Genomic DNA, 14,173 nt, shown 5'->3' on the forward strand with positions numbered 1-14,173 from the left:
TCAGACAATACGCGGCTCTCGTAGTGCAGTGCGTAAGGCGCTTGCCTTCCACCCGAGATTTCCTGGGTTCGATTCCCGGTCAGGACACACAATATTTATGTGTTTTTTCAAAGCCTGGGTGTTTGTGATTGTTCAAAATTACTAACAACCACCTTGTAAGATTTAAAAGCAAGGACATGGTTATTAATAATTCTAAAAAAAAATCCATTAGACATTGAAACATGTCTAGTGGTTTTTATATACTTTCAATTAGTACAAAGAAGAGTTATTCAAATGAATTTATGATAATAACTAAGGTTTATTATTAGTCTATCCTAAAAAAGATTGCATTGTATCATGGCTATTTTTATCTCAAATGTATTTGACCCAAATTGTGAGAAAACTACTCGAGAAGCTTTCCGCCTAGTTTACGATTCATAAGCTTTAATAGAACTTTGACATTTCGTAAATAAATTGTGCGTTGAAAACTAATTTAGTACTATGAAGTCGTATCTGGAATAATTATTTCAGAAAATGAATACGTTGAACAATATAGAAAAAAATAGGTGAGCTTATAAAAAAAGTATTAAAAGCTCGAATAAAAGACAGGAAGTCATTATGGCCATAATGTGACGAAAATTGGGATACATTAGGCGCATTATGAGAAAGAACAAATTATATTAGTCATATATATATATATATATGTAAACCCGTATTACTTAATTTACATGGAATTATGGAACTAACGTATTCATAAAAGGATGTAATAGTCACGTAAAGCGTGTTGATAAAATAAATAATATTTGAAAGCATAGTCCCATATTGTATGTATCGTCTGTAATTTTCTACAAACACGTATCTCAAAAATCACAACTTTTCAGGAGAGGCAAATAACAACTTTATTATCTCAGTTTTTAATTTAGAAATAAAATTTCTTCTATGAAATATCCATTTAGTATAGTTACACATATTTTCATGAAAAAAATGTTATGTTTCTTCAATTTATCGCACTATACTTTCGACCGATTAGTTATATTGTTGGAGATACGAGAATGGGTTGCAACTTTACTGTGAATATGACTGCAGCAAACACGTATATTAACTTACGAGAAAGAGCTTCAGTACAATTATCTATCGGACTTCAGTATTCTGTATACTTACAAACACGTAACGCAAGATACGAGTTTATAATATTTATACAAGTCTTTTATTGTGATACGAGTTTTTGTTATTGCTTAAACCTATTATGTTGTAAAGTATGTTTTGAGATACGTTTTAGTGGAATATGTGCGTATTTAAATTCTGAATTCATTACATCAAACAACTCAAAACTGACAAAAATTGAGATACGTGTTTGTAGAAAATTAACGACGCCTAGAGTGGACCTTGATCTTAAGTAAACACCTCCAGTCTGCCCGGTCCTCTGATTGCACTCTACAGTCGATCACTAATTCTATCTTTTACAGATCTTTCAGTAGGTTATCAAGTCACAATATTGGTCTTTCAATACATCTCTTAATCATTAAACGTAATACGTTTTATCGGAATCTGCATTGTTCGTCCGTACAAATTACGTTGTGAAATGTTGTATTATTAATAATAATACATGGACTGAAATATACTCAAAGATTTATAAAACTAATATTCTTCTAGATAGAGCCTTCTATGTTTTCCCATAACAAGTCTAAGAAGCAAGTTCAAGTTTGACGAAGTTATCGTTTTTGTATATAAAATAATATAATAATACATAAAAGCTCTCATTTCAAAGTTTGTATGAAATTAATTAGAGGTCACAAAGATACTTCTTACCTTATTTTTGCAGCTCTATCTCTATGGAAGGATGTATTCTTCAATATCCTTTGGTACAGGTACATTTTTTTATTTTTTCAATTTATATAGAATACAATACAAGAAACGTAAAATAATATAAGTAGGTATTAAAAAGAATAATTAAAATATATATTACATAAGACGTGTAGTTATCGGTTATTTTTGTAATGATTAGGTTATGGAACAAATATTTTTTCTAATATGTATATTTCAGATTTCTGAAGGTTATCAGGATTTTTTTTTTAAATCTTGTGTATTACTCATCGAATAAGAAAATAGTTTAATTAAATATTTACATTATAGATGGTTACGATACAACCAACATAATGCCGGCAGTCGTTGTCTAGTGCGTAAAAAACTTCGCTCTCATCTGTGGGCTCCGGGTTTCAATTCCCGGCGAGGTCACAATTTATTTATGGGATTTTCTCAAAACCAGGGTACTTATAAGATCGTTTCACTTATATTTCTAATATTACTATACTATTGCTTTACTGTACTACAGTCATTGGGCCTGATAACCTGTTGTAGTGTTAAAAAGAATACCTATTTATATTTTTATCATTGTTCTTTAATATAAATGTAGATAATGAAGTGACCTTTAGCATGTTACGTAACAATTTGAAATATAAACAGGTTATTAATCAACATTATCTTTATTAACACAAACTGTAATTGAAGGTAATTAATTAGGTAAATTATTAACAAACTCTGTTACTGTATTGTGGATTCAAAGTGTTCTAGTTAGGCAAAGTTTGTGTTTAAGTTAGAACAAAACATAGTTGAATAGGTACTTATACCTAAGGGTGTTTCATCCAAAAGGCTTAAGCGGATAAGGAAGCTATAGAGGGTGCAACCCTTATCGGTTCATTTACATTTCAAGAACGTTTCTTCAAAACTCCCCATTCGCTTATATAAAGAATAATATTGATTTTTGTAATCTAGCGTATGCGTACCTAATCAATTGGAAAACGAAGAAAATTTGAAGCAGAGTCTGAATTAAAATAGTTTGTTCATTACTTTTAAGCTTCAATAAATATATAAAATGATTCTTAGTGGTACTATTGTATTAAACCCTAATGCTCTATATATACGAGCAGACTTATTGAGTCGATGGTTCGTCAACATTTACAGTATTTATACAGACTTTTACATAGCATTTCAGATTTATGTTTACTTTCGTTATTTGGTAATATACCGTCCAAGAAACGCGTTCTCCAAATCTTCCATCAAGTAGTAAGAAGATATCGAAGCAGTCTGGAGAGAAGAGTAATTTCTGGTGTGGTCGAAGGGTGGAGGTTGCAAGGCGTGCGCCTTCCAGATGGAGCGTTATTATCAAGAAAACGACTGACATAACAATAACTGACGCAGCAAGACCAACGGAAAATCGCTCTAGATGGAAGAAGATTGTTGGAAACGCCTGTAATTTTAGTGATCACCATCATCAGTAATGAGGCAAAAATATGAAAGAATTATATCCATTTCATGGGGTTTTCTTTGTTTTTCATTGCGATTTGTTTTTTATTGCATTAAATAAATGTTATATTACAATAAATAAATTATTATTAAGGTAGCTTAAGCATCGGCCAATAACGTTGTGGGTCCCAGGTTCGAATCTTGAGCCTGGAAAACATGTACACACATTGTTTTTCAATTTGTTTTTGAGTCAGAGTATGGACCTAATAGGTTGGGCAAGTGGCTAACATTCATCTCTCGTAAATCTTTTAGTTAAAACCTTCCATATGATCTTATTAGGATCGAACATGGTCAAATTAAAAAAAAATCTTATTTTACGAGGAAAAATGATATAAACTTGGCCAACTTCGCTGAAATTTAAATTCGCTAAATATATCACAAAACTATATAAATGAATCGATAGGACATATAATTACTGTTCACATTTATTCCCCACCATCTATACCCGGTATATCTAATCTAAGGTAATCACGAGGGGTGGTTTCCAATCCTGGCGTCCTTAAGAATTAAAATTTATACGCGCCTATCAATTGCCTATGTGGTCGCAGCCATGACCTATTCTGGGTCAGAACTGTGTCCGAGTCAAGCCTAACAGGCACTATTAGCGAGGGGTGTAAGACGAGTAAATGCGCTCCCTAAAGACATAGAAGACATATTATACATTTTCTTACTGTACTTTGCATTTTGTTTATGAAAATTTATTTTATTATATAAAATTGTATATGTTTTTTTTATTTGTTATTATTATTTTTTTCTTCTTCTCTCTTGTAAGAGTAATATTTTTGTTATAATGTAAATCTTATGTTTGTGAACGTACTGAATTTTGATTTTTTATGTTCACAATGTTTTGTTTTCTTAAATAAATAAATAAATGAGCTGATTTGGCTAAGTTTGAAAACAAATGGTCCTAAGTTAAAAAGAGTACAATGTACCTATAAGGTTTTAAATAAAGTTTTTATTACCTATAGCTACTTATATCAGTGAGTGGAAAATACACGTTCTCGATGCGAGCGGAAAAATAAACATACAATCCCCTTAATCATGCACTGCATAAAATTATTTAAGTACCTATTTACTTTATTAAATAAAGCACAGGTGACTTAATTTGAAGCAGTGTTGCCGGGTTGTAAAACTTCTCGTTTCCCTGAGATTCCGGAAAACGCCTCCCTTTTGTCTGCCTGCACCGCTCAATTATTACTTGTATTTTCACACATTAATCTTGTTCGACAAAAGCAGTTATAGCACAATAAAACAACGGCCCACTTTAACGCCGGCAATATTGTATTGGTACACTTAACGAATAAAGCCTTGAATTGGGGCGAAACCAGAGTGTTTAGTATATTATACGGTGGTTTATAAACTTTTTTTATGGCGCCCTACGCGAATAAATGGGTGAGGATGTTGTCCAACACGTATTTCTCAGATCTAAGAATCAAACTAGATACAGCTGCTCAGTGATTTAATTATCTCTAAACAAAAAGCTCCACCTTTGTATTTATATTTGCTAAATTTTATTATTTTGATATCTTCTATTAGATCTACGTAAAGAATTATCTTTAAATTCTGATAAAATAAATTTGATTATATACAGTATGTTAGTGGTGCTTGCGAAAAAAAATGTCTCTTTAATATTCGCATTTTTTCCATTTCCAACATATCGATGGCTCAGTTCGATAGAAGGACAAGTCCAAAATTTGATGTTTTGAGTTATATTACCCATTATATTCGAATATTGCTCCTTTTCAGTTTCACAAAAGGACAACTCGTAAAAAGTACTGATTTTCTCTCGTTGAACAGATGTCTGTATATGGAAATAAACAAACTTAAACACTCTCTCAGTTCCATAAAAGGACAAGTCGAGATATCGTTTTGTAAAAATATTGTTTTGTGACTTATTGCGTTTCATAGAGGGACAACTCAAAATGGCGTTCTATCATTATGAAAGTAGGATCACCGTGTGCTGAGAAGTGCAGATTAAAATATTATTATTGAATTCAATCAAAGGGAACAAATCCACCAGTCTTTGGTGGATCGGAGACATTGATCGACGACGTGAGTTTATTTATTAAGGTGCATCACGTCAGTTATTCCAAAGTACAGAATGCAAACTCCTGGTAGTACACAAACAGTTAACAAGGCGTACTGTTTTGATATAAATGAGGTCCAAATAAGTGTCTGCAATTTTTTTATTTGAATACTTTGAGCATATACAAGACAGTGACTGAAACTGCACTAAAAAAAAACATGGAGTGTTGCTTATGCTGATATTATTCACTATCTATAGACACGAGACGTAGGTAACTATAGATCTATTTATTTTTATCAGACCATGAACTTCTCCATATTATCTTCTTGAAAGTATTTTTGAAACCAAAAAGTTCAGCGGATATTGGTGTTATATTGCTTAAGACCACCATGTGTTCATCTTCATCTTACTTCCCTCGAAATAATATATTGAAGTGAACTGTTAGATGCATGAATGCGAACGTCGCTCTAAGTAGTTATATCGAAGAGAGGTATGTTTATCTGAGAACAAACGTTGCTCATAGTACAAATATAGGGATGTGATAGCAATGCTGCGTCAATTATTGTGATGACAGGAGTTATTGGATTTTGTTGAAAGAGCTGGAAGACATTTTTAAATGTAGCCCATCGTCCCTTTCATCTGACAATATTGAGCCTAAGCTTTTTCTCCACAGTACTATGCTCAAATTAAATAATTATAGGTGTACCTTAACATCAGCCGGATTGATAAACTCATTACATTTGGAGGAAAAAAAATGGCAATAAAGACGCAGGGACATAAACCAGTAAAAGAAGCCTGATGATCATCTTACCAAGCACTTAATTGACACCGCCTAATGACAATAGAAAAAAACATAATTCTCAAAAAACATAATATTATATTACATACGTAATATGAAATTTTTTTGAATCGAGTGGGACCCAAACTCTCATATTTCACTTTTCGTGTGCTTTCACCCTTAAGATACATAACCATTTTTTTTAGAATTATTAATAACCACGTCCTTGCTTTTTCGTAAAAGGTGATTGCTAGTAATTTTGAACAATCGCAAACACCCAGGCTTTGAGAAAACACATAAATATTGTGTCCTCACCGGGAATCGAACCCAGAACTCTCGGGTGGAGGGCAAGCGCCTTACGCACTCCACCACGAGAGCCACCAAGATATAACCATCGATCCATCTATGATTTATGTGAATTATTTCTAAATACTGCATTTTGACTGAATACTAAATAAATATAATATTTAATGAAGCACAGATCACGAGAAAAAATACGCAAGAATAGCTCAAAATAAATGTTCCACAGGGTTGATTTGTTTCAATTCCAATAATAACGGAGTCTTATATGAATCTTTCAATACAATCTTTTACGTTAACCTATAAGTATAACTCAAGTACAAAATCCTAATAAAGCCTGCATACTAGCATTGGCAAGAAAACCCATTCTATTCGGCGAACCCCCGCATTGTGTCTAAGAATAGAAATAATCAAAAGGGAGGAGGGGAGGGTTCGATCTCGGAGGGGATCAATTATAAATGCATCCTCCCATTCACTCGGGAGGGCCCATTGTGTGAAGCCTCAGAAGCCACAATAGACCGCGCGAATGAATAGAGAGAGGAGACAGTAGCCCACTTTGGAACGTTGCACCGGGATATTGTTTATGACTGGGGCTTGAATCAGTGTTCCCTGTAATTATTATACTTGTAGATTATTAATTATAGACTACGTTTAAAGTGTTAAGCACTACTGCGTTTGATGCATCTAAGGACAATACAGCATAGTTAAATAAATACATAATATGCAGGTATTATTGTTAAATACATAATAATATAGATTACTACTCCCTATATTTATATGTAATTGTTTTGGCGAATAATTTATGTATTAACGGTTTTAAGGGGGGAAATGCTCAGCGTAGGTCAAAATGGAGTTTTTGTTCTATTTTAAAAGCATGATCCTGGACATACCTTAAACGTTGTAGATAATCTATTTATATAATTTTGAAGCCTTATTATCCTTTATATTTATTTTAAACATTTGATGACTGCATAAAGTATTTTTATTATATAAAATAGTATTCTTTTAAACCTCTCGCTCTAATGTTTTAGAATATAGTCATATTTCAGTACATAAATGTGCAGTGGTGTTAAGATTTTTTACATTTTTATAAAATGGAATTTATAAAATGGAAAACGTAGTAAGTATGAAGTGAGAACAGTTTTTTTGTGATTTTTTCTTAAGTAGAAAATTTTCCAGAGCGGATTTTGTAACTTGATGTCTCAAATATTGTTATTCATTTCACTCTACAATGATGATTAAGTAGGTATATTTAAAATTATTTTATGCATTCTCCTTCATCACATATATACAATATGTAGGCCCAATTATTATTTCTCCACGGCACCCGGTCCTGTGCTTTCCACATCAAACTGAGTCCAGAGGTTCTTTTGATATCATCTGTCTATCTAATAGAGAGCCTTCTAATACTTCGACGTCACATTCGAGACTTAAAATTTATGACGTTTCTTACCCTCTGATCATCCCTTCTATGTATGTAGCCGTTCATTGTCACTCGAGCTTTGCTATGTGATGTGATGAACGATATCTGCGACAATCTTCATCATCATGTATCGAACTTATTGTTCGATTAAATTGTGTAATCAGTAGAGTTTTTAGTAATCTTTATAGACACCACGATACGCGGCTCCTCCAAGAATCTCTATCCCGTGGTGTCCATATGCTCTAAATAAAGAGTGGGCAAGAAGAATATTTATTTATTACATCAATTACTATCGATCACCCACTACTTCATCCGCGTGTAGTATAAAAATGTACATGACATCCCATATTGTTGCAAGTGCGTTATCTTTGAAAAGTTTCTATTGAGATGTCAGAAATCGAGATAAAAGTTTATGAGTGGTCTATACAGTGATGTCCCGTGGGGGTAGGTAGATTGAGCGTCGCTTGGGGGCGGCAGTTACTCAAAAGGCGGCAAATCGAGGAGAATCATTAGGTATATACAGAAATACCTACCTAAACTTAGCAATAACGGAAATATCTTTCCATTAAAAAATTCAGCTTACTGGTTGGAAACAAAATGTATTAATTAGGTAAGTACTATACAAGTTTTAACAGGAGTATTTTTTTTGTCGGGTTTGCGATGTCTAGTTTACTTCCATTGTTCTTGGATGTCACGTTCTTGGTGAACACCAATGACACGTGCATACCTAATTTAAAATTTATCCAAATATGTTTGCCAGTCACTCGTGAGTTTTGGAAATTGTCAGGTGTATTTTTAAATGTACGTTTCTGAAACCGTAGACTCGCAATATTGTCTATTGAAGCAGTGATGGCATTTAAATTTGATTTAGTGGTATATATCTTGTTAGTAATTTATACATACAACACATTTTTTAGATATTGAAGTCATGGAAGGATGATAAAAAGTACTATATAAAAAATGTGGCGGTATTTTGGCACTGCCTAAGGGCGGCATTTTGCCTTGGGACGTTAGTGGGTCTATAAACTACGTAATATTTATTAATGTTGTGTCAGTTGTTTTACCTAAGCAAACTGACAGATAGAAAATATTAAAATTTTAAAGACTATCTATGCAGTAGGCAATCAGACCTTGAAAGCTAAATCGCATTGGACACGGATTGGTGTTTAAAATCGAACCGATTCGGTTTATCAATTCGTTAATTTGCACTTACATACCTAATCTGTATCGTGATCCTGGATTATACTACATAACTCCATAGCAATTCAGATTGTTTAATGCTATACTTCAGCTGAGGCATGGTCTAAAAAGATCGTGTCGAGGCGATGCGCGGATTCTGAAAATGACGCGAGCCGAACGAAATATAATTTGTCATAAAAAATCAATATTTTATGTTTATTATTATATTCGTAATAATAATAGTAAGTATATTCATTGATATGTTTTCTTTTTCAAGTACATGCGGAACGTTTTTTAGTCATCTTTAATATATTCCTCCGACGCCATCACAAAACAAATTGACGTGCTCACACCTCGACTGACAGTCTCCGATTGGCGAGGACTGCAAAATTTCGTTCCACCGACTGTTGAAAATTATTTGCCGTTTCACTTATGTATGCTCACGCGCAGACACAATTGGGTGTTATTTCAGCCAAAACTAAAATCATATTGACCCCTTCAAAACTGATGAAAATAAATCACATCGTTGAAAATCTGGCAGTTGAATTACCTTAGTGCCTATCAAAATACAATTAAAATGTTTTTTATTTCTTCATAATGATACGCCTATTTATACAACATATAAATTTGAAATAATATTATCATTCATAATTAAAATGAATGCCACAGAAATGTTATTAAAACAAATTAAACGATAACAGCTTTGAAAGTAAGGGATAAAAAAACATGTTTATATTTCAAATGGTAGGTATGGATTTTACGCTAAACTCTCATTATTTCTTCTGTTTTGATAAATTAATTATGAAAATATACGGCCGGTTATTTAATTATTATCACATACCTACCACAAAAAAATGAACGGCACAAAATCTGGCGAGTCGAACGTCTTATAATTTTTCACAAAACCCATCGCTTAATTAAACTAATTGTAACTGTTCCCGTCAGATTTTGTGCAGGTGACTGTAGCAGGACTACGAGATCTCGAGAAGTGGCCTGCCTATTCAGAATAATTGTCCAGCCCGCTACTAATTAGTTTGATTAGTGAAAATTACCATTAAGCCAAAGTTCGTTATGCCGACTATAATCAAATCAGTGTAAGTTTTGAACTTTATGTTGGTCTAAGAGTTAAAAACAAAGCTGCTCCGAGGTTGCTAAGAATTATTATAATATTAGTTTATCGTCACCCCACTTCTAACTTGTTGTAAATGAAGAATTAATTTCTTAAATGACCATCATTCGTCAGATATTAATTTGTGTAGTTTTTGTCTCTATTCGTCATGCCATTGATTATATGCCCGTAATGTTAAGGCTATGCCTCAGTTGAGGCATGGTCTAAAATGATCGTGGCTAGGCGATGCGCGGATTGCGGGTCGCGGGTGCAAATGACGCATGCCGATCGAAATATAATTTATCATATAAATCCAACATGCGTCCATTTAATTTTCAATTAGTAATTGACATGTTTTCTTTTTCAAGTAAATGAGTAACGTTTTTAATCATCTTTACACGATTTAAGAATTAATACCCCCGTCGCCATCACGAAACAAATTGACGTGTTCCCAGCTCGACGTTCTCTCTCCGAATGCCAGCGAGTCCAAAATTTCGTCGCGCCTATAGTTGAAAATTATTTGCCGCTTCACTGATGTATCGTCTTAATGCGGTAGCGAAGACAGCATACTAGGCGATTATTTAAACTTAAGGCGAAGTCTTCATTGAGCCTTTTTTAAAGAGGCACCTAGCGGAAAAATACGAAGCTTGCAATTTGAGACATTTTTTTGATAATTTACAATTTCAACTGTAATAATGTATAAATATGTATTTGAAAACATTAAAAATAAAAATATTTTTTATTTTAAGTCAAAGACAAACTTACAATTTAAAAAAATGTAATAAAATGTGAATTTGTTCTATCGGTCCGCACCCTATTATTACATATATTTTATGGTCATATTTATTATTAAAATTTAGTTTATTAAGTTTTCTAAGCATCACCTAAGCGATTTTTGACAAATTCATAGTTTTAATATTTTTTATATCTATTTTAAAAAACATCGATTTTTATAAAAAATATAAATGTGTATAACTTGAAATCCTTTTTATTTATATCAAATCAATTATTTTTATAAATATAAATAAAATATTTATATTAATATAAATAAAAAGGATTTCAAGTTATACACATTTATATTTTTTATAAAAATCGATGTTTTTTAAAATAGATTTAAAAAATATTAAAACTATGAATTTGTCAAAAATCGCTTAGGTGATGCTTAGAAAACTTAATAAACAAAATTTTAATAATAAATATGACCATAAAATACATGTAATAATAGGGTGCGGATCGATAGAACAAATTCACATTTTATTACATTTTTTACAATTGTAAGTTTGTCTTTGACTTAAAATAAAAAATATTTTTATTTTTAATGTTTTCAGATACATATTTTTTCATTAATACAGTTGAAATTGTAAATTATCAAAAAAATGTCTCAAATTGCAAGCTTCGTATTTTTCCGCTAGGTGCCTCTTTAAAAAAGGCTCAGTGAAGACTTCGCCTTAAAGCCAACCTTATTAAAATGACAATTATTTTAAATTGCCTACCTATTAAGTCTTTATTAGTTGGCCAGGCGCGTGTTTATTAGTTGGCCATTAGATATAATTATCATGATATTTAAATGTGGTAATTAATTAGTAATTATCTGGTCAGCAGTGAATGTTGAAGGTATGTATTATAATTGACTGTTATAGGCACTACTATGTATTCAGTTATTACACCAAAGTCATCAACACACTCTGACAAAGGCCTCAACTAATTTCGTACATTTCACGCATACAACACATGATAGTACGTACTATTACACACATACACACACAATATCAAAATCAGTGTCTTACACGTATCACGTCATCCGATGTTGTAGGTATTTAAGCCTAATGTGCACTAAAGTCCATACAACGATGTAATTTTTGTAAAAATGTTGGGCATTACTTTTCTCTGACAACTATTTTAGTGTTATTAATTTTAATAAAACACAAAATTTATTTTACTGAATTCACTTTTAATTAATATTTGGACTGGTTTCGTCCGCCTCAGAGGGACATTTTCAACTAAGATAATATAAAATAAAACAGACAAACACGAGACAACAACATTAAAAATACCTACAAGTAGCCTATCAAACAGTATTATGGGACTCCCGTTTAGTAATAATAATAAATAAACGAATATTAATGATTTTTCATTAAATATCATTAATAGGCAATGACATTAATATGGACGAAGCATCTAGAAAATAAAATGACACTCACTTTGTGTCGGGTCTGCCGGATGGCGAAATTCATATTTTAATATCGGTATCCTACGCTCAAATGAACATTCTGCTTGCAAGCGGTCTGGCGACACCGCTGGGTCTGCCCATACAAAATTTCTGACTGTCAGGTTTCGACTTCACCGTTATTATTATGTTACAAAATGCCAATGTGCCTAGTTAAAAATTGTAAAAAAATCTACTAAACACTCCAAGAAAGATGGGATATCACTTTGCATGTGTTAGTATTATTTATTATTTATAAAATGCCATTTTAAGATATTGATGAATGTTTATTCAATGCAATTGAATGACAGGAACCATTGGACAGTCAGTCGCCTGTGATTCGCTGGGCACGCTTGCGTCTAATCTCCGAGAAGTCGTAAGTAACCGAGAATCTGTTTCTAACGCAATGAGTCATGACACTAATACGCCATTACAATAAAGGTTATATTACTATAAATTCTCGAAGCTTGTATCGCATAATGGAAACGGATACGTCAATGGTCACGTGACATCTACCTATACATCTGTGAATGACTTTCATGGACAATTTCTCGTGCGCGCCGGGTATGAAGTGAGTCGTCCATTTAATATGTCATTGTTAATAGGACACTACAATCATAAACAAAATTACAAGAACATTATAAATCAATAACCACTTACGTACTAAGACGTTAGATAGGTAGGTATATCTTAAGACAAATACTTTTAGTTAATCAATATTTAATAACATGATATATTTAATTATTAATTAATTTATAAATTTATAATATTAGGTATATAGTAATATCATTTAATGGGACATTTGAGCAAATAATGTAACAATATTAACGTTCGGGCCAATTATGGTGGCCTTAATACGATCCTATATTTCCTACCTACCCACAACATTCATTGTCGCCATCCAGGCACTTAAATCAATTAAAGTGTGATCATTCCACCATGATGGCCTTAACAGTCAGTTATATGAAGCATCATCAAAGTCACAGGATGACTCATCCAGAAGTTATCGTTCAATCTTCGTTACGCTAAATCTGCTATGGTTTGAGCGAACGTCGCGTCTACCATCTATCATAAACTCATCATCTTTATCCCAAGACCAAAGTGTAACCGTGAGAGTAACAGTCAGCATACTAGTGTGTGAGTGCGTGAACCCGGGATCTGCTCCAGCAATAATACACCCGATCAACATTAAGGTTAGTAACTGGACTGAATCCCGTATAAACTACCCCCCCCCCGCATCCTTAATCCAATCCCAAATACAGTCCATATAAAATTCATCTCCAATTAATTCTAAAATAAAAAAAAATCATTTTCACCATGAATTATTGATAGTTGACACAATAAAATAAATATATTTTAGTGTCTGTTATCGTTTTTCATGTAATATTTATTATAAAAAGGTTAAATTATTACTATTGTATTTTTTTTTCAACAAAATAATGAATGCTCAAATTCAAGTAGGTACTGCAAATATGACTGTCTTAGGACTTTTTTTGCAATTATCTATCACTGCCTACCTACCTATAAAAGGCACCCATCGCCACTATATTAACTACTAACTACTTACTGCTGTATTGTTTTAGGAGTTTTGGGTTTCTGTTATGAACATACTCAAAGTGTCAATTGGTCCTGACAGCTATAATAATTTAGGTACAAATTTCAACTTAACTCATTTTCAGCGAAGTTTTCAGCACTTGGAAGGAATACAAATAATAGAATTTCATTATATTTCATAATAATTCTTGATGTTTTTTGAATGAGTGAATTTTTCTCGGTTTATATATTTATAGTATGACGATAGGTACTGGGCACCAAATGTTTTTTGACCGAAATATCATTTTTATTTAAACTAATTCCGGAATTGCAGAATA

Source organism: Rhyacophila brunnea, unplaced genomic scaffold, assembly GCF_057557595.1.
Source record: "Rhyacophila brunnea isolate RB1 unplaced genomic scaffold, BYU_Rbru_1.0 scaffold_8, whole genome shotgun sequence".
NCBI classification, from domain to species: Eukaryota; Metazoa; Arthropoda; class Insecta; order Trichoptera; family Rhyacophilidae; genus Rhyacophila; species Rhyacophila brunnea.